The sequence below is a fragment of the Nicotiana tabacum genome, chromosome 7, assembly GCF_000715075.1.
Source record: "Nicotiana tabacum cultivar K326 chromosome 7, ASM71507v2, whole genome shotgun sequence".
In the NCBI taxonomy this organism is placed as follows: domain Eukaryota; kingdom Viridiplantae; phylum Streptophyta; class Magnoliopsida; order Solanales; family Solanaceae; genus Nicotiana; species Nicotiana tabacum.
Window position 1 is genome coordinate 47,317,032 of NC_134086.1, and position 22,920 is coordinate 47,339,951.

A 22,920-nucleotide genomic window follows, 5' to 3' on the forward strand; every position below is an offset into this window, starting at 1 on the left:
AGTTAGTACAAGAGTTCGTGATTTTATTAATTTAGACCCTCCAGTGTTTACCGGATCAGACCCCAAGGAGGACCCACAGAGTTTTATTGACCAGGTTCATCGTACACTTCGGGTTATGCATGTTAGTGATACAGAGGCAGTAGAGTTGGCTTCTTATCGGCTACGGGATTTAGCGGTTCTCTGGTATGATAGTTGGGAGAGATCCAGGGGTCCAAACCCTCCTCTAGCTGTGTGGAAGGAATTTTCTAAGGCCTTTCTTCGTCACTACTTGCCAGTTGAGATACGACGAGCTAGAGCTGATAAGTTCTTGAACCTTAGACAAGGTAATATGAGTGTGCGAGAGTAAAATATGCAGTTTGATTCTTTGGCAAGGTATGCTCCCCATATTGTGGCCGAGATGAGTGATAGGGTGCATATGTTCGTGAATGGGCTGGGACCATATCTGATAAATGAGTGTACGACAACCTCCTTGGTGGAGGGCATGGATATTCCCGTATTCAAGCTTATGCCCAGACCCTAGAGGATCGTAAGCGCCAGCAGAGGGTAGTTAGGGAGCAGGATAGAGGCCAGCATAAGAGGGCGAGATTTGCAGGGTATTCTGATGACTTCAGAGGCCGCATTAGGCCACATTTTTCGAGGAGTTCGGCGCCACCTGTAGCTAGTGCTCCTCCACAGTTTTAGAGGCCTCGATATGATCGATCCTATTCTTGTCCAGGTCAGAGTTCGCGGGCATATGGCTCGCAACATCATAGGGATACTAGTCAGATGAGACCCCCAACACCACATTGTGATCAGTGCGGCAAGGCCCACTTTGGACTGTGTCGTCGAGGTTCTGATGCATGCTATTCGTGCGGACAACCTGGCCATATGATGCGGGATTGTCCTAATTGAGGAGGTGATGGTATGGCTCAGCCGACTGGATCTGTGTCTGGTTCTTCCTCATCAGTTCGACCTCTAGCACGGGGTTTTCAGCAGTCGACAGGTCGTGGTAGGGGTAGAGGTGCAGTGCCGAGTTTGAGTGGTGCTCAAAATCGAACCTATGCTCTAGTAGGTCGACAGGATCTCGAGTCGTCTCCAGATGTTGTTACAGGTATTATATCTGTGTTTTCTTATGATGTATATGTGCTGATTGATCCGGGATCTACATTATCATATGTTACACCCTTTGTGGCTAATAAGTTTGGCATTGAACTTGAATTGATAAGTAAACCCCTCGCGGTATCTACTCTGATAGGAGATTCTGTGATTGCTAGAAGGGTATATAGAGATTGAATTGTGATGATTTGTAGTCGTCAAACCTCGGCAAATTTATTTGAGTTAGAAATGGTTGATTTTGATGTGATAATGGGAATGGACTGGTTGGCCTCATGCTATGCAAATGTTGACTGTCGTACGAAGATGGTTAGGTTCCAATTTCCGGGTGAACCCGTCATTGAATGGAAAGGGAACATTGCTACACCGAAAGGTAGGTTTATTTCCTATCTTAAGGCAAGGAAAATGATCTCAAAAGGTTACATTTATCATCTCGTTCGCGTTAGGGATGCGGAGGCGAAACCGCCTACTTTACAATCAATCCCTGTGGTCAACGAATTCCCAGATGTTTTCCTAGATGAACTCCCAGGCCTTCCTCCTGAAAGGGAGATTGAGTTTAGCATTGATGTGTTGCCTGACACTCAACCGATCTCTATTCCTCCATACAGAATGGCCACGGCAGAGTTGCGAGAGTTGAAGGTGCAGTTGAAGGACTTGCTGGATAAGGGCTTTATTAGGCCTAGCACTTCACCTTGGGGTGCACCAGTCCTATTCGTGAGGAAGAAAGACGGGTCGTTACGGATGTCTATCGACTATCGACAGTTGAATAAGTCTACTATAGAGAACAAGTATCCACTTCCAAGAATTGATGACCTGTTTGACCAACTCCAGGGTGCCAAGTATTTCTCTAAGATTGATTTACGTTCAGGGTATCATCAGTTGAGGGTTAGGGAGAAGGATATTCCAAAGACGGCCTTCCGGACAAGATATGGGCACTTTGAGTTCTTGGTGATGTCGTTCGGGCTAACAAATGCCCCAGCAGCTTTTATAGATCTCATGAATACTATATTCAGGCCCTATCTTGATGTGTTCGTAATTGTATTCATTGATGACATTCTAGTGTATTCTCGTTCGGAGGTGGAACATGCGGGCCACTTGCGGATAGTATTACAGACGCTTCAGGATCGTAAGTAATATGCTAAGCTCTCCAAATATGAATTCTGGCTGAACTCAGTAGCATTCCTTGGCCATGTGATATCTGATGAGGGTATTAGTGTCGACACTCAGAAGATCGATGCAGTAAAGAATTGGCCGAGACCTACAACACCATCAGAAGTCCGCAGCTTTCTAGGGCTAGCAGGATATTATAGGCTATTTGTAGAAGGATTTTCCTCTATATCATCACCATTGACTAAGTTAACACAAAAAGCTACCAAATTCCAGTGGTCTGACACTTGTGAACGTAGTTTTCAGGAGCTGAAGAATCGATTGACATCTGCACCAGTGCTCACTCTTCCTGAAGGAACAGAAGGTTATGTGGTATATTGTGATGCCTCAGGTATAGGTTTGGGGTGCGTATTGATGCAACGTGGGAATGTGATTGCTTATGCATCAAGACAATTGAAGAAGCATGAAAAGAATTATCCAACCCATGATTTGGAATTGGCTGCAGTAATATATGCTTTGAAGATATGGCGGCACTACTTATACGGCGTCCATGTTGACATCTACACAGATCACAAGTGTTTACAATACATCTTCAAGCAGAAAGAGTTGAATTTGAGGCAGCGTAGGTGGCTTGAATTATTGAAAGACTACGACGTCAAGATATTGTATCATCCCGGTAAAGCCAATGTTGTGGCAGACGCTTTCAGCCGTAAATCAATGGGAAGCTTAGTACATATTGAGGCAGGTAGATGGGGGTTGATTAAAGAGCTTCATCAGCTAGCTAATATGAGAATCAGATTGTTAGACTCTGATGACGGAGGTGTTACTGTACAGAATACATCAGAATCATCTTTGGTAGCCGAGGTAAAAGCACGACAATATGAAGATCCTATCTTAGTACGATTAAGAGAAAGCATTCAACAGTGTAAAAGTATGGCTTTTGGGATCGGAAAAGACAGGGCACTGAGATACCAGAGCCGATTGTTTGTACCTAATGTGGCAGGGTTGAGAGAGAAGATTATGAATGAGATTCATCAATCCCGATATTCCATCCATCTCGGCTCGAAAAAGATGTATCATGATGTCAAGGAGCAATATTGGTGGGATAATATGAAGAAGTCTATTGCAGAATTTGTAGCCCAGTGTCCCAATTGTCAACAAGTAAAGATAGAACATCAGAAACCCGGTGGATTGCTTCAAAATATAGAGATTCCGACCTGGAAGTGGGAGGTGATTAATATGGACTTCATTATTGGATTACCTCGCTCTTATCATAAGTTTGACTCCATCTGGGTGATAATTGATCGACTTACAAAATGTGCCCATTTTCTGCCAGTGAAGACAACTTACACGGCTGAAGATTATGCGAAGTTGTATATCAAGGAGATTGTTAGGCTTCATGGTGTGCCCATATCTATTATATCAGACCGATGAGCTCAATTTACGGCTAACTTTTGGAGGTCTTTCCAGAAGGGTTTAGGCACACAGGTAAACTCAGCACTGCATTTCATCCGCAGACTGACGGACAGGCTGAACGTACCATTCAGACACTGGAAGATATGCTACGAGCATGTGTTCTAGATTTTCTTCGAAATCGACTCAAAGTTCAACCACGGATTTTCCTTTCAAACAAGTGTCACACCTCCTTTTTCCGCGCCCGAGGGGCGCAGGGGAGTTTTTTCCAATTAAAGGACAATCGAAACGGGATTGGTTTAATTATTTCAGAGTCGCCACTTGGGAGATTTAGGGTGTCCCAAGTCACCAATTTTAATCCCGAATCGAGGAAAAGAATGACTCTATATTATGGTCTGCGTACCAGAAATCCGGATAAGGAATTCTGTTAACCCGGGAGAAGGTGTTAGGCATTCCCGAGTTCCGTGGTTCTAGCACGGTCGCTCAACTGTTATATTCGGCTTGATTATCTGATCTTATACAAGTGTGAACTTATGTGCAAAATTTAACTTTTAACCGCTTTTATCATTTACTGTTTTTATCAAGAATTGCAACGTTGTGAAAATGTATCTCGAACCGCGTTACAATCAATGTACCCGCGGTCGTCGACACACTTTGACTCCGTTGAGATTTGGATTTGGGTCACATCAATGTGCACCCGAGTTTAAGGAAATTAAATTGTTAAAGGCGCGCCTAAAGCGACTAGCGTATTTATTTTGGGTAAGACCGTGGAATTTTACTAAATGGTCCATCCCGAAGTCTAAATAATTTTTAAAGCAAATATTTACTGAGGGCCCCGCAATTTGTATTTTATTTGGCGAGGCTCATCTCATTCTTATTATTTTTTTTCAAAAAAAAATGAATTTGTAACGTCATAGACACGCATCTCGAACCACGTCACAATCAATGTACCCGTGATTAGAAACACATTTCGAATCCGTCGAGATTTGGATTTGGGTCACATAAATGTGCACCCGAGTTTAGGAAGGTAAGGTTTATTAAAGCGTGTCCTAAAGAGACTAACGTGTTGTTATTTTAGGAGGGTTGTGAGATTTGCTAAACAACCCGTCCTGGAAACTAAATGCTTCAATAATTTACATTAAACAAGGGCCCCGCATCTGCGTGTTTTGTTTATTTTCATCGAGGCTCATCTCGTTCTTATTTTAAAAGGATATCCTATAGCAACTACGTTTCTTGTCGTGTTCGTCTCTATCAATTGAAAACGGTGGATAGTCCTAATTAATTACATGCTTGCAAGTTGTTTGTAATGGAATTCGGAAATGCTTAACAACAAGTCGGGACCGAAGCTGCGTGCACAGTCGGCCAAACAAATAATCCTGGGCCCAAATCCAGCCCACGCGCGGTTGGCCAGACCTGGGCCACTGCTCGCTCGATGCGGGCCTGCCTGATCTGTCCTCGACCTGGGCTCGACCCTTGTGAGGTTGAGGAGGGCAGGCTTGCGCCGTTTATTTTAAGGCAATGGTTTGCCAATTATAGGGGGACAATTTATCAAAAGGACACAAAATTAACTAACATGGATAGTTCTATGTATTTAAAGCCATGCTAACCTTATAAAACCTAAGATACAACCTACTGCATTGGGGACCCTTTTATCTATCAGCCTACATATACAAACTAACATTCAATCACCATATATTGATATCTACTGGGCACACAGGCTACCTTCAATATCTAAACAAGAATGTAAACTATTATACATTAAATGAGGTTCAATATAACAGTCTATGTACGAAATAAACAACTTCAGCTCTTCTCTTTTATATTCATGCTTAAACTCTCAAGTTACATTGGCACTGTTAATCGCGTACCTGGTATAGCAAAGCAGAAGAAGAAGGAGAATTGTCAGCTGAGGGGTATGCGGCAAATACAACAACAGCAGATAAATAGCAATAACACAGCAACAATCCAACAACCACAAATGTTTTCCACAGCCCACAAACAACCAGCAATATTTCCCAGAACAAAGAAAACCAGCAAATAGTCGAGCACCAAATGAGCAATCCCAGGAAAGAGTGATGAAACAACAGCAATACCAGAGTATTCAATGCAGCAACACCAACAGTTCAACAATCACAAGCAGCTCAGTCAATGCAAACCACAGAACTTGGCCGAGACAGCTTGACCAATATGAACTCTTATACAACTTTTCAGACAGTGTTTGGTTACAGTGTTTACTGGAAATTAACTTATGTTTTCAGTCTTTTTCTTTAAACTCACAAGACCTCTCCTCAGACTAAAAATTTTCCAGCCTTTTGTTTTTCTCTTTCTGAAGACTAAAAGTCCAGCCTAAGACTCAAAACTCCAGCCCCGTTTAAGTTCTCAAATGGCTTATTTATAAGCCAAAAACCAGTGCAGTTAAGCTGCCTTTTTTGCTGCAACTTGCAGCCTGCCCATACTCTTTAAAGCCCATGCCTAAACATCTTTTGGTGTCAGCCTCCTTTATTCCCCACGCCTGGTTTTTGTTTAATCCAGAATTATGGGCTCATTTGTTTATTCATTTTAAGCCCCATACCCTTGTGTCTTGTTCCCCATTGGCATTAATTTAATCCCAAATTAGTACCCTACTTGTCAGCTCATTTAAACTAATCATTTTTGTTCTTTGCAAACCCCAGACTACCCCTGGTTACCACTGTCTTGACCCTTTGCCGCATCAGGGCATTTTTGAACTGATGAAAGTTTCAAATTCAGGACTGCCTAGACTGAACCTTTCAGTCATTTTTCAATGCAAACAAACTATTTCAAACAATGTTGGGGCCTTCAATTAGTGGCAAAGTATCAATTAGTCATGCGACATTATTAGCTCGTTTGATTCATTAGTTATAGAAACTAATCAACGACATTTATCGAGTCGACTATACTAATTATAGCAGGTAATAATCAGTCGCTCACACAAACAATATGTTCAGGGACCTAAAGGGCTTCGGACAACTTGGTCAGTCACTAGGAACCTATATAAGTTTATTCATGCGACGACTATACTAATCGGACATGCTTATCATAGGATACATTTAAATCATACACAGAAACCAATCGACCAAATAAAAGGTCTTTACATAGATGAAGAAATCCGAATGAAAAAATAACAAACAAACACAACGAAACATGCTGACCACTTAATCAAAACTAACACAAAAGAAAGGAAAACTTACCGAAAATGCTTAAATCAAACAGACCCAAATCTGATTCAACTTCGAACTTTTGAGGCCGAACAAACTTTAATCAGGGTGTTCTCACATGAGAACACCTTGATTAAGGTCTATTAGACCTCAAACCCATGTCCAAACCGGCCGGGTTCCCCAGGTGCATGTGTTTCAAGTTCTGGATTTCCAAGATCTGGATTTTTAGGAGTTGTGGGTAGATTCGGACCAAACCAAGCTTGGTTTGGTCACGAGGAAGGTCAGGAGAGTGTCTAGTATGAAGATGGGGTGGTTTGGCATAGGTCCAGGTTCGACTCAAATCTTCAAATGAAGATTCGAGTCGAAGGAAAGTGATTCGAGTCTAGGGAGTAACAGATCCATGTTCAGGAGAGTGAGGGGGGCTTAGGGTGTTCAGGAGGTGGCCACCGGCGTCCATGCCGCCGGCTTTAATGGCGAGGGAGACGGGGGCGGCTAGGGTTTCTAATGGGAGGTCCGGCTTTGAGCTTGGGGACGAAGGGGTGGGGTGTTGGTATAGGGGGCGTGGGTGTAAGAGAAGGTTTATATATGGTCTATGGGATTGGATCTGAGCCGTTAGATCAGATGATCTCAACGGCTTGGATCTGATGCTGAGAAATGAGACGGGGTCGTTTGGCAGTTAAACGGGGTCGTTTGGTTTAAGTGAGGGGTTGGGTCAGGCTGGTTATTTGGGTCGGGTTTGAACATGGGTCGCTGAAAGAGGTCCTGAACCGTTGGATCGGCTGGGACGGACGGCTCAGATTGATTTGCCTGAAACGACGTCGTTTCAGGAGGTGCCTGGGCAGGCCTGGTCTGGACCGGGTCAGATCGTTGGTTTGGGCTTGTTTTTGTCTTATTTTTTGGCCCAAATTGATTTCAACTTTCTTTTGTTTTCCAATTTAAAGAAAAATAAAAAATAAAAATAACTAATAAAACAAAATGAAATTAAAACAAATAACAATATGGCATTTCAACATAATTATCATACCAAGTAAGTTAAATCACAACCTAAAACGGACGATGCACATATATTTATATTTTTGAATTTTCTTTTAACGCCACATATATTTTTTGTATTTTTGTTTGATAATGACTAGATGCAAAATGGACAGACTCACAAACAACTAACAAAACATGTCACGGAAAGACCGAAAAATTGTACAGCGAAGCCTTTTGCCACTATTTTTATTTTCTTTTGGAGCGATTGTCCGTGAAGCAAAAATCACGTGCTTACAGCTGCCCCTCTTTGCACGAAGACACGAAGGGTTTTCGCGCAAAGATAAAGCGAGCGATTTTTGCCCGTCCGAATACTCCGTGTGAAGCATTTTTTGAAAAAGATTTGACCGAACCTTTGCTTCAGAGGTTTCCTACATATCCTGGGCTGAACAGGAATCAGGTCAATGTAGTTCGGGAAATTTGGTAGCTGGGACTACCGTGTGACTGTAGTGCTTGTTGTTGTTGTTGTGCGCTGTTGTATGCTGATGTAGGATGTTACTGCTCAACCGATCTCCCTATTACATTGCTCAAAGGAAAACAAGAAGCTAAGCTAAACTGAGGATCCTAAAATCTCATCCATCTTCAACTTGTTCTTGTTGCCTTGCTTTCTTGTCGGCTACCACTTTCCTCCGATGCCTTTATCTTGTGACTTTGGGAGATGATGCTGGTCCTTTGCTGACGTTTGAATGCCAGTTTCATCACTTTGCTTGATCCGCTGGGGACACGACTTTCTTCTTTAAATTTTCCAATGGTTTCTTCAGTGGTATGTTTCTTCATCAGCATCGTCATACTGGGCATGCTACAACGCTCCCAAACTGCTTCTTTTGAGACGCGTTCCTTTTCCTTTTGAATTGTGCGCTTGCCTCTGCAGTTGTCTGCTTCTTGGTGCTGGGGATTTCATTGTTTCCCGTTTGGGGATCTCTGTTGTACCCTTCCGTCTTCAGGTGGGGCGACTGATTCCAAAATCTAGAGCTGAATGTATTCCCGCATTATACTGGTGGGCGACCTAGAACTTAAAGGTATTCCCGCATTATACTGGTGGGCGACCTAGAACTTAAAGGTATTCCCGCATTATACTGGTGGGCGACCTAGAACTTAAAAGTATTCCCGCATTATACTGGTGGGCGACCTAGAACTTAAAGGTATTCCCGCATTATACTGGTGGGCGACCTAGAACTTAAATGTATTCCCGCATTATACTGGTGGGCGACCTAGAACTTAAAAGTATTCCCGCATTATACTGGTGGGCGACCTAGAACTTAAATGTATTCCCGCATTATACTGGTGGGCAACCTAGAACTTAAATGTATTCCCGCATTATACTGGTGGGCGACCTAGAACTTAAATGTATTCCCGCATTATACTGGTGGGCGACCTAGAACTTAAAAGTATTCCCGCATTATACTGGTGGGCGACCTAGAACTTAAAAGTATTCCCGCATTATACTGGTGGGCGACCTAGAACTTAAAATGTATTCCCGCATTGTACTGGTGGGCGACCTAGAACTTAAAATGTATTCCCGCATTGTACTGGTGGGCGACCTAGAACTTAAAAGTATTCCCGCATTATACTGGTGGGCGACCTAGAACTTAAAAGTATTCCCGCATTATACTGGTGGGCGACCTAGAACTTAAAAGTATTCCCGCATTATACTGGTGGGCGACCTAGAACTTAAAATGTATTCCCGCATTGTACTGGTGGGCGACCTAGAACTTAAAAGTATTCCCGCATTATACTGGTGGGCGACCTAGAACTTAAATGTATTCCCGCATTATACTGGTGGGCGACCTAGAACTTAAAATGTATTCCCGCATTGTACTGGTGGGCGACCTAGAACTTAAAATGTATTCCCGCATTGTACTGGTGGGCGACCTAGAACTTAAAAGTATTCCCGCATTATACTGGTGGGCGACCTAGAACTTAAATGTATTCCCGCATTATACTGGTGGGCGACCTAGAACTTAAAATGTATTCCCGCATTGTACTGGTGGGCGACCTAGAACTTAAAATGTATTCCCGCATTGTACTGGTGGGCGACCTAGAACTTAAAAGTATTCCCGCATTATACTGGTGGGCGACCTAGAACTTAAAAGTATTCCCGCATTATACTGGTGGGCGACCTAGAACTTAAAAGTATTCCCGCATTATACTGGTGGGCGACCTAGAACTTAAAATGTATTCCCGCATTGTACTGGTGGGCGACCTAGAACTTAAAAGTATTCCCGCATTATACTGGTGGGCGACCTAGAACTTAAATGTATTCCCGCATTATACTGGTGGGCGACCTAGAACTTAAAATGTATTCCCGCATTGTACTGGTGGGCGACCTAGAACTTAAAATGTATTCCCGCATTGTACTGGTGGGCGACCTAGAACTTAAAAGTATTCCCGCATTATACTGGTGGGCGACCTAGAACTTAAAATGTATTCCCGCATTATACTGGTGGGCGACCTAGAACTTAAAAGTATTCCCGCATTATACTGGTGGGCGACCTAGAACTTAAAAGTATTCCCGCATTATACTGGTGGGCGACCTAGAACTTAAAATGTATTCCCGCATTATACTGGTGGGCGACCTAGAACTTAAAAGTATTCCCGCATTATACTGGTGGGCGACCTAGAACTTAAATGTATTCCCGCATTATACTGGTGGGCGACCTAGAACTTAAAATGTATTCCCGCATTGTACTGGTGGGCGACCTAGAACTTAAAATGTATTCCCGCATTATACTGGTGGGCGACCTAGAACTTAAAAGTATTCCCGCATTATACTGGTGGGCGACCTAGAACTTAAAAGTATTCCCACATTATACTGGTGGGCGACCTAGAACTTAAAAGTATTCCCGCATTATACTGGTGGGCGACCTAGAACTTAAAATGTATTCCCGCATTGTACTGGTGGGCGACCTAGAACTTAAAAGTATTCCCGCATTATACTGGTGGGCGACCTAGAACTTAAATGTATTCCCGCATTATACTGGTGGGCGACCTAGAACTTAAAATGTATTCCCGCATTGTACTGGTGGGCGACCTAGAACTTAAAATGTATTCCCGCATTGTACTGGTGGGCGACCTAGAACTTAAAAGTATTCCCGCATTATACTGGTGGGCGACCTAGAACTTAAAAGTATTCCCGCATTATACTGGTAGGCGACCTAGAACTTAAAAGTATTCCCGCATTATACTGGTGGACGACCTAGAACTTAAAAGTATTGAAATTGTTTCCCCGTTCTTCCGAGAAAATTTTCGACAATCGGCAGAAAATTTTCTGCCCCGGTTTTTGGTGACTTCCATGGCGTTGCATCTTGCTGCCATTATCAATTCTTTGATCTCCTGCAACAGACAAAAGGATTTAGTCAGTTTTAATCGTGGTGGTGCCTTTCTGGCAAACCATTTTTCTCTCTTCCCCTTCTCTTGCTCTTTGTCCCCATAATTGGTTGGCGGGCAAGGTTGCCTGTTGGGGGTCTCTAGCCTGCTGGGGATTGGTTTTCAATTTATCCCCTTTTCTGCTTTCTCTTTAAACACATGATGTGGGAGTCTGCTTCTAACCCCCGAAACCACTCCCTTTTGGAGCATACTTCTTCCAACATTTCCGAGCACAATCCCTGGATTGCCTGGGGCCGGCCTTTAAGACTGTTTGTATTATCCTGCATTGGATGAATTCCCCTTCGTATTCTGGTAGTAAGCTTTAAAAAATCCTTTAAAGACACATTTTAGGAAAAGAAATAAAGATATGGAAAGGAGAAAAACTTTGTGAACCAATATTTTGTGGGAGGAGCTAATCAAAAGAACTTATCTGGAGGACATGATTGGTCCCCGTGATCATGGCGCGCACCATAGATTCCCGACCCAGTCTATTTGTATCAATCGATTTGTCCGATGGTCTGACTTGCTGGGGATGATAAATGGATGTTCATCTTGTTGCGAATGTGGTAGCTTTTGCTGCTCTATCTTGTCGCCTCATAGTGCCCTTCGAGGGGTTTTCACTAATGAGACTCTCTCTTTTCTCTCATCTCCCGGCGCCTTATGGTGCCTGTGAGGGTTTTCACCAATAAGACTCTCTCATTTCATATCCCTCATCTTACATCGCCTCTCGGTGCCTGCGAAGGTTTTCACCGATGAGACTCTCTCATTTTATTTCTTTCGAGGAATCGGGGCGTTGTAGATACGACCCTCTCTTCTGGAGACTCCTTTGGCTATCAATTCATTCCCAGTCTTACGATCCTCTTCTTTGCTGGGGATTGGTGTGTTATTCTCGGTCTTATTTACCTGACTCGACATATTTTGAACATTGATCGGGAGGTCTTTTGGACGTTGAATGTTGGTTCTGGTGTGGAGTTAAAGAAAGGCTATGAAAAAATGAAAATAATTTGATGGGTGATGTGCTACAACTTTTGGAATCAAACCTTTGTTGGAATTTTAAAACATAACTTCTGCCCCAGGTTTCTTGCTTGGGGAATTTATTTTTTTATACTTATGTTGCGCTATGTGCGTTACGCACGCTTTACGCACACTATGTACATTATGCATCCTATATTCACTATGATGCATACTATGACCGAGCCGTGAGGCGCCTACGTATCCTCTTTGAGGAATCAGGTCAAACGTAGTTCCCACGGTTTTGTATTTCTTTATGATTTCATCTTCTTCTTTTTTTCTTTTTTTTTCTTTTTTTTTTCTTTTCTTTTTTTTTCGTATCTTTCCCATTAGTGATTCCAAAAGAGGGGTATTGAAAGAATTTGCTTAAGGCTCAAAGGGGGAAGCAAGGGTTAAACAGTGTTTGGGTAGAAGAAAGAATTGCCTCCGTCATCTCATTATCCAATAAATGCCAAATACAAACAAACAAACCGAATAATTGCCGTAATTAAAGAAATTACGCATAATATCTCTTGACTGCATCTGAATTGATAGCCATGTCGACACATCTACCTTCGACATCTGTCAAACACAAAGCACCGTTGGACAATACTCTGGTCACGATATAAGGCCCTTGCCAATTTGGGGCGAATTTGCCTTTCGCCTCGACCTGATGTGGGAGGATCTTCTTCAATACCTGCTGCCCTACTTCAAACTTCCTGGGGCGCACCTTTTTATTATACGCTCTATCCATTCTCTTCTGGTACAGCTGACCATGGCACACTGCTGCCAATCTTTTCTCATCTATCAGGCTCAACTGTTCCAAGCGAGCTTTGATCCATTCATCATCATCAATTCCGGCTTCAGCGACAATTCGGAGGGACGGAATTTCGACCTCCGCTGGTATCACGGCCTCAGTTCCATACACCAACAAATAAGGAGTTGTGCCTATGGAAGTCCGGACGGTGTGCGGTAACCCAACAAAGCAAAGGGCAATTTCTCGTGCCACTGTCTGGACCCTTCCACCATTTTTCGCAGTATCTTCTTGATATTCTTATTGGCTGCTTCGACTGCTCCATTTGCCTTAGGACGATATGGGGTGGAATTGCGGTGTGTAATCTTGAATTGTTGGCATACCTCTTTCATCAGGCTGCTATTAAGATTCGCACCGTTATCCGTGATGATCACTTTTGGGATCCCAAATCTGCAGATGATATGGGAGTGAACAAAGTCCACCACTGCCTTCTTGGTTACCGACTTGAAGGTTTTAGCCTCAACCCATTTGGTGAAGTAATCAATGGTCACTAGAATGAACCTGTGACCGTTGGACGCTGCTGGCTCGATGGGCCCAATGACATCCATGCCCCATGCCACAAACGGCCAAGGTGCTGACATCGTATGTAACTCTGTTGGCGGAGAATGAATCAAATCTCCATGTATCTGGCACTGATGGCATTTCCTCACAAAAGTGATACAGTCGCGTTCCATGGTGAGCCAATAACACCCTGTTCGAAGGATCTTTCTTGCCAATACATATCCGCTCATGTGTGGTCCGCAAACTCCCGCATGTACCTCTTCCATAACCGTCATTGCTTGACTGGCATCTATGCATCTCAACAATCCCAAATCCGGGGTTCTTTTGTACAATACTCCTCCACTGAGGAAGAAACCATTCGACAAACGCCGAAGGGCTCTTTTTGGTCTCCAGAGGCATGTTCTGGATATATCCCCATTCTGAGGTATTCCTTGATATCATGAAACCAGGGTTCGCCATCTGCTTCTTCTTCTATGGTATTGCAGTAGGCGTGCTGATCACGGACTTGGATATGCAGAGGATCAACATACATTTTGTCAGGGTGGTGCAGCATTGATGCTAAGGTGGCTAAGGCATCTGCAACCTCATTGTGAACTCTCGGGATGTGTTTGAACTTCACCGATCGAAATTGCTTGCTCAGATCATGCAAGCATTGTTGGTATGGTATGAGCTTTAGATCTCGTGTTTCCCATTCACCCTGAATTTGATGTACCAAGAGGTCCGAGTCTCCCAAGACCAAGACGTCTTGGACATCCATGTCAGCAGCCAAGCGCAGACCCAGAATGCAAGCCTCATATTCGGCCATATTGTTGGTGCAATAGAAGCGCAGTTGGGCCGTAACAGGATAATGCCGTCCTGTTTCAGAAATGAGTACTGCCCCTATTCCAACCCCTTTTGCGTTTGCAGCTCCATCGAAGAAAAGCTTCCAACCCGATTCCTCGGGTAATTCCAACTCATTCGTATGCATCACCTCTTCGTCAGGAAAATACATTCTTAAGGGCTCGTATTTTTCATCAACGGGATTTTCTGCCAAATGGTCTGCCAGTGCCTGGGCTTTCATGGCCGTCCTTGTCACGTAGATGATATCAAATTCTGTGAGCAGAATTTGCCATTTTGCCAACCTCCCCGTGGGCATAGGTTTCTGAAAGATATACTTCAATGGGTCCAAGCGGGATATGAGATAAGTAGTATATGAAGACAGGTAGTGCTTCAACTTCTGAGCTACCCAAGTCAGGGCGCAGCATGTTTTCTCGAGTTGAGTGTACTTGACCTCATGCACTGTGAATTTCTTGCTAAGATAGTAGATGGCCTGCTCCTTCCTCCCTGTGTCATCATGTTGCCCCAGTACACAACCAAATGAATTTTCCAAGACCGTCAGGTAAAGGATTAGGGGTTTCCCGGGCTTAGGCGGGACCAATACGGGTGGATTAGACAGATACCCTTTGATTTGGTCGAAAGCCTCCTGACACTCTGCCGTCCAACCTACTGCAGCATCCTTTCTCAGTAGCCGAAATATGGGCTCACAAGTTGCTGTGAGCTGAGCGATGAACCTGCTGATGTAATTGAGTCTACCCAGCAAACTCATTACCTCTGTTTTGTTCCTTGGCGGTGGCAAGTCTCGGATGGATTCAATTTTGGATGGGTCTAACTCAATCCCCCGTCGACTGACGATGAATCCTAGCAACTTTCCTGATGGAACCCCGAATGCGCATTTGGCCGGGTTAAGCTTGATATCATACCTCCGGAGTCTTTGGAAAAATCTCCTTAGGTCTGCCACATGGTCCTCCTGACGCCAAGATTTGATGATCACATCATCGACGTACACCTCTATTTCTTTGTGTATCATGTCATGAAACACAGCAGTCATTGCTCGCATGTACGTTGCCCCGGCGTTCTTTAACCCGAACGGCATTACCCGATAGCAGTAGGTTCCCCATGGCGTAATAAACGCTGTCTTCTCAGTATCCTCTTCGTCCATTAGGATCTGATGATAACCCGCATAGCAATCCACAAAGGATCCGATCTCGCGCCCAGCGCAATTATCGATCAGGATATGAATGTTGGGTAACGGGAAATTGTCCTTGGGACTTGCTTTGTTAAGGTTGCGGTAGTCGACGCACACCCTGATTTTACAATCCTTCTTTGGGACTGGTACCACATTGGCCAACCACTCGGGATATCGAGTGACCCGAATGACCTTCGATTGCAACTGCTTAATCACTTCTTCTTTGATCTTTACACTCATTTCTGTTTTAAATTTCCTTAGTTTTTGCTTGACCGGAGGGTATGCCGGGTCAGTGGGCAATTTGTGAACCACTAAATCGGTGCTCAATCCAGGCATATCATCATATGACCATGCAAAAACATCTTTGAATTCCCTGAGAGTTTCGATCAATTCTGCTTTGACATTCGGCTCAATGTGGATGCTAATTTTGGTCTCTTGGATGTTATCAGCGTCTCCTAGGTTCACAGCCTCAGTGTCATTTAGGTTAGGCTTGGGTTTCTCTTCAAATTGGCACAGTTCTCGGTTTATTTCTTTGAAGGCTTCCCCTTCGTCACATTCGGATTCATTATCACAAACGACCTCTTGTATCATTGAGTCCGATTCAGATTGATTTATTAGACTAGGTCGAAGATCCGCTGTGCATGCCATGTCATTAGGACCAGTAAAAAGAGAACTGTTCAGAAAGAAAAAGAACAAAACAAGAAATTAAAATGGGACAAAAGAAAAGAACTTTATTAAATTTGCAGGATAAAAAGGGTTCACACTTTTACAAAATGAAAGTAAAGTTGGGATTACACCCTTGAATAATCCGATCAAACAAACAAACAAACAAAGCATTAATCAAAGCCTACTACCAAGACTCCCCTCGGACAGGAAGAGGAGTAACCGTCCAATTGTTGGTCTTGGCCTCAGGCCCCACAAATTGTATCTCTGCTCTGCTGGAACCTTCTCCAGCTTCCACCATACTGACATCCGCAAATAGCCTCTCAAAACTCTGATTGAGGTCTTCATTTATACCGATCAAAGGTCCTCGAATCTTTGGGATCGCTGACCCCTTGGCACTTGCTTTAACAAAAGACCTTGAGAGGCGTGGCACTGGTTTAGGCAGAAACCAGACTCTCTTCTTCATTTTTCGCGCTTGCTTCCTGTCTGCTGCGGTTGGTTTGAACCCCAACCCGAAAGTTTCCAGATTCTTAGGAAGGGAGACAGGTTGGACTATCCCTTGAAGTTCAACTCCCAGGCCTTTGCCCGGCACAAACCCATTACCCAGCATTTCTGATATCATCATGACTGTTGCGGCAGCTACCCTAGGGTGCGGGATGATTTCTCCTTTAGAAATTTTGTTGGCCGACCCTGTATCGAGAATCTGGTAGGCCCAGGGACCCTTGTCATCAGTGGTCTCTATGAAAGGCACAATGGTTCCGCCCATGGTGCATGTTGTATCCTCGCCGTGCAATACGACCTCTTGTCTTTCCCACTCGAACTTCACTGTCTGATGTAGGGTGGAAGGCACCGCTTTAGCTGCGTGAATCCAGGGTCGTCCTAACAGCAAATTGTAAGATACTGTGGCGTCCAATACCTGGAATTCCATGGTAAACAGGACCGGGACAATGGTTAGTTCAAGTACAACATCCCCCACAGTGGCTGTTCCGTTTCCGTCAAACCCTCAGACACAGATGCTATTCTCCCGGATTCTTCCACGGTCAATCTTTAACTGGTCCAGGGTGGATAATGGACAAATATTGGCGCTTGAGCCATTATCCACCAATACTCGGGTTACCACCGAGTCTTCACATTTGACAGCTAGGTATAGAGCTTTATTGTGCTCCGTTCCTTCCACCGGCAGGTCATCATCTGAGAATGTTACCCTGTTCACCTCGAAAATCTTGCTGGCAATGGTTTCCAGGTGGTTTACGGAAATCTCACTGGGTACATGGGCCTCGTTCAGTATCTTTAACAGGGCCCTGCGATGTTCCTCGGAATGGAGGAGTAATGACAATAGTGAGATCTGGGCAGGCGTTTTTCTCAGCTGCTCAACCACAGAATAGTCTTGTACTTTCATCTTCCTCAGGAAGTCTTCAGCCTCTTCCTCTGACACTGGCTTCTTGGTTGCCACTGGGTTGGTTTTTCTTAACTCCACCGGAGCAAAACATCGACCTGATCGAGTCAGCCCTTGCGCTTCACAACTGACTTCTTCCACCTGTTTTCCTTGGTACGTCACCACTGCTTTTTCATATTTCCAGGGCACAGCCCTGCTGTCAAGCATAGGCAGTTGGACCACCGGCTTTATGGTTACCCGTTCTCTACATACCCCTTTCAACACGACCGCCGGTGTGGGCAGGATCCCTGGTATTACCAACTTACTTGGCTCGGGTTTGCTTGCTATGACGGACGGGTTCTTCCCCCATAATACTACCGGCTTGACACCTTCTTCCTGCGACTGTACATTTGTTCCTCCACTGGTTAAGACTTCTTTTGGGGCAGCTTGGATCATCATCACTGTTTGTGAGGGTTTTCTTAATTCACCTCCCTCACACACCAACTCAATCATGTGAGCTTCGTGGTGCGCTGGCAGCGGATTTTGGTTGATGTTAGGAGCCTCCGGTGTCTGGACCTCGATCTTATTGGTGTCAATAAGATCCTGTATGGCATGCCTTAACTTCCAACACTTCTCGGTATCGTGCCCGAGCATCCCTGAACAGTATTCACAACTGATTGAACGATCCAAATTCTGAGGCGGGGGATTTGGTTCCCGAGTATGGACAGGACTAACCAAACCTAATTGCCGCAGCTTGTGGAACACAGCGGTGTAGGTTTCTCCCAGTTCGGTGAAGGTTCTTTGTTTCCGCAACCTGTCATTTCTGGCATCTGGATTTCCCCGGAAACCTGCCCCCGAAGGATTTCTATATGCCCTTGGTGGAGGGTAAGTGTTTTGTGGTGGTGCATATATGTTCTGGGGAGCCAGTGCGCGCCATTGTGGGCGAACCGGAGGCTGAGTGTATACCTGGGCTTGGTGTACGGAACAATGTGGTTCTCGAGGTGGATAGAAATTTTGTGGTGGGTTGTATGGGTAGTTTGACCTGTGAGGCCTAGGTTGGTTGTAGTGCGGCCTGCCAGCCCTGGACCAACTGCCTGCCTCGATCGTGGCAACCTCTTCTTTCTTTCTTCTTAGCGCACCTCCCGTGCCACTTTGAATAGCCTGGGTTGTGGCCTTAAGTGCCGAATAGTTTAAGATCTTGTCCGACCTCAAACCTTCTTCTATCATGACCCCTATTTTGACCACCTCGTTGAAAGATTTTCCAACCGTTGTCACCAAGTGACCAAAGTAGGTTGGATCCAATGTCTGCAAAAAGTAGTCTACCATTTCTCCCTCTCTCATGGGAGGATCGACTCTAGCTGCTTGTTCTCTCCAGCGGAATCCGAACTCGCGAAAACTTTCCCCGGGTTTCTTCCCAGTTCTCAATAACGTGAGACGGTCAGGGACTATCTCTAGATTGTACTGGAAATGACCTGCAAAAGCCTGTGCCAGATCATCCCACGTGTACCACCTGCTGAAATCCTGCCTGGTATACCATTCCAGTGCAGATCCGCTCAGACTTTGGCCGAAGTAAGCTATCAAAAGCTCATCCTTGCCTCCTGCCCCTCTCATTTTGCTACAGAATCCCCGCAAATGTGCCATGGGATCACCGTGCCCTTCATATAAATCAAACTTGGGCATCTTGAACCCTGCCGGGAGTTGGACATCTGGGAAAGGGCACAGATCTTTGTATGCCACGCTGACTTGGTTGCCCAGCCCGTGTAAGTTCCTGAAGGATTGCTCCAGGCTTTTGAACTTTCTCAACACTTCATCCTGTTCAGGGGCCTTAACCGGCTTCTCAACCTCTGCCGGAACTTCCAAATGGGGATTGTAAGCCTGTGGTTTGGGTGCATGGAATGTAGGCTCAGGGGGATAGTATTGTGTATCGTGAGCCTGAAACAATGGCTCACTGGTCGTTCGCTGCAAAGGGGCTGATGCAGGTCCCACAAAAATGGGAATATTGGGTGTTGGGAGAGGTTGATGGGGTGGTGGAGCTTGGGAATCATGAGGGCTTCTTTCTTGATGATAGAGGGGATTTGGGCGGCTTGTGGAAGGGCCAGAGTGAGGATACTCCGGCACGTGTCCCAGTGTTTCAGGACTCTTTTGTGTTTTGGCTAGGGCTAGCTGCATTGCATGCATCTCTAGTCCCATCCTTTCAATCTTTTCCATTGCCTCTTTTAGCAACTGGCTCATCGGCCTTTCTTCCTCATTACTATTCTCTGAAGTAGTCATGCTTGTTGCTACCGGTCCTTTGGATCTGGTTTGGTATGAATGTGTTGCCAGAATTCTTTAACAACTAACTGTCTGATATCAGACAACAACAAACTTTGTTAGTGTTAGAGCTTAACAGATTTGATCATAACACATAGAGGATGCAATGCACCTAGGCAGTTAATCGTTTCTACATGCTTTGCCTCAAACAACATACGTCATCCCGGTTTGCTCATTCATCCCTTTTTAAAGTACTTTGGGAAACCCTGTGTTTTATTTTGTATTTTTATTTTTATTTATTAAAAGCGGTCGAATCTTATGGGGATTGCCTACGTATAACGTCCCCGCGTGAATCAGACCAGGCGTAGTTCTGTCTTAAAGTAAAGAAACACACAATTCTTGTGAAATCATTAAATTCATTCTCAAAATTTTGCTATTACAAATTACATCAAGCAAGGAATAGCAATAGTACAGACTCCACAGTTCTTAACCCGTTTTGACTAAAAGAAAGGAAAATAACATATGGAAAAACGACAAAGCCAAATAAACAGGACTCAACCAAAGATTAATTTTCCAACCTAGGGACCCGCGAGGCATCATTCGGCCTTTCCGCGGCCCTTGGTGTGAGGTCCCTCTGCAGGTTTTTCAACTCATTCATGATTCGGTGGACGCAACCCATGATGGAAACAAGGAGGGTCTTTCGAGGCTTTTGCTCGCATGCCAGGCATCTCATGTAGATGTAATGCCCAATCTCGTCGATCTTTCCCCGAATGTTGTCCCTTTCTGTGAACAAATGCCTTATCTGTTGGTTCTTCAATCCCAGTGTTTGCGCATTGTTGGCAAGCTGATCCTGGAACATCTCCATTTGCCTTTCCATTCTGGTCATTGCATCGCAACATTGCCTTCTGTCGGCTTGGGCATCTCGTGTTCGCTTGAGGATCCTTTCTCGAAGAGAGGCATTCGTTTCCCTTAATGTCCCGACGCTCAGTTCATACTCCCTTATGACTCGTTGCAGGTGTTGTTTCCGAGCCATCGCACCTTTTGCCCACTTGGTTCGCAATTTTGCCGTGCTGGCCCTGGCTTTTTCCAAATCTTCCTAGCATTCCGCAACCTGATCCTTTAACCCTGCTATCAATCTTTTATCTGCCCGGCTTCTCAGCTGGCTATTAGCCTCTTTTTTCATTCTCTGGATCTGAGCTTTGAGGACCTCGCCTTCTCTGATTAACCTGTTCTTTTCTCCCTCGTGGGCGGCAGACTGTAATTGGCACTCAAACCTCATATCCTGAACTTGTTGCTTCAGTTTGCCTGCTTTGACAAGATATTCCTGCTCTTTGGCCAACCAGCCCCACTGTTCTTGTGAAGATTTGGCAAATTCTTGCAGGTGAGGTCTTTTGGTCGGTCTTCCAGATGATGTCTCCCCTTTGTACCAGGCCTGATACCTGGGCGAAACTTCCCCTTTTGCCCGATTCATTACACAAGTATTTGCTTCTAAGTATTGACATTGGCTCCAAATTTGACGAACCCTTGCTTCAGGAAACTGGCCGTCGGGACTGATCTCGATTACCTGGATGCTCAGATCCTCATCTTTCGGCACTATCTGATACCTCCCAAGTTGCCTTAAAACCCGATGCGGTGCGTATGGTTGAATGCTCTTAAGTCCCATTAAGAGAAAATGGGGCCTAGCTGCTGGCATGTATATGACTTCGTCGATCGATAACCATCCTAGCGCCCATTGTATTTGACTGGCGTTGAGGGTATGGAAATATGAGGTCCATGCTGTGACTCCTTCTGGTAGGTAGGTTTCATTAACTCTGGTATAGAACTCCTCTATGCAGGTCTTTCCTGCGGATCCATGGCTCAGAAACGGGGCTCGGTGACATAGGTGTTCGGTCATCCACATTTGCAACAACAAATTGCAACCCTCGAAAAAGCTTCCTCCGGCTTTGCAAGAAGTGAGTGCCCGGAACATATCAGATACTATCATGGGCGCCAACGTACTATCACTCTGTGTGAGCAACGTACTGACGACCCCTGCTATCTTTATGTCAATATTCCCGTCTTTTCTTGGGAATACTAGTATTCCTAAGAAAGTTATTATGAAAGCAATCCGTCTATGTTCTTCCCACTTTTGGCGATTACCTTTGCTGCACAACTGGTTTTCCGGCTTGTCGAATCCTCCTATGTGACCATATCTTTGATATATGAAACTCATGCTGCAAAAACCTTTTGCCAAGTCAGGGTTATGAATTGTTCTGACTATCTTTAAGGAGTCCAGGAACCGGTGTATTGCTACAGCTCTTGGAGCAATCAGATATTTGTGCCTCAAAGGAGTCTCAGCGCTGCCGATATACCCTGCTATTTCTTCTAAAGTTGGGGTAAGTTCAAAATCTGAGAAACGGAAGACATTGTGCGCAGGATCCCAGTAGGGGACTAGTGCCCTTATGATATCTCCTCGTGGCCTGATATCCAACAAACTCGTGAGGCCTTTCAGATACTTCTTGATTTCGTCATGCCCTTCTTTGCCCAAATCATTCCACCAGAGCCGCAATTGGAGGGGAATTTTATTCATGATTGAAAAGGGTTCATTCGGAATCGTGCTCATTCTGCACATTTATTAATAAGATTTTAACAACGACACTTATCCTGATAAAACAAAAATATATGCGATTTTTTGTGAATTTTCGTATATATATATATAAAAACTTTCTAAAGAAGTCAATAACGGAAAATATTTTAGATTTTTGTTTCGAACACTGGGAGCCTGAAAGGACTTTTCTAGACCTTTAGCAAGACAAATACTTTTGCCACAAATAAAGATATATATACATTTTGAAGTAAAGCAAAACTTTTGAACTTTTCATATATATATATATATACATATATTTGCAACAAATAATAAAAGTAAAGACAACACAAGACTCTTTTTATTATTATTTTCATAAAATAACCATTTTAAAAATAAGATCTCTTTTTTTTTTTAATTTTTATGACAAGACAAATTCTATATTTCTATTGATATTTTATTTTTTTGAAAAACAGAACAACGACTTTTTTTCAAAATTTTGGCAGAGTTTTGACAGTATTTGTTTTTTCTTTTTTTTCAACAATAAACAATCAATTCCTAACCGTTATTTCC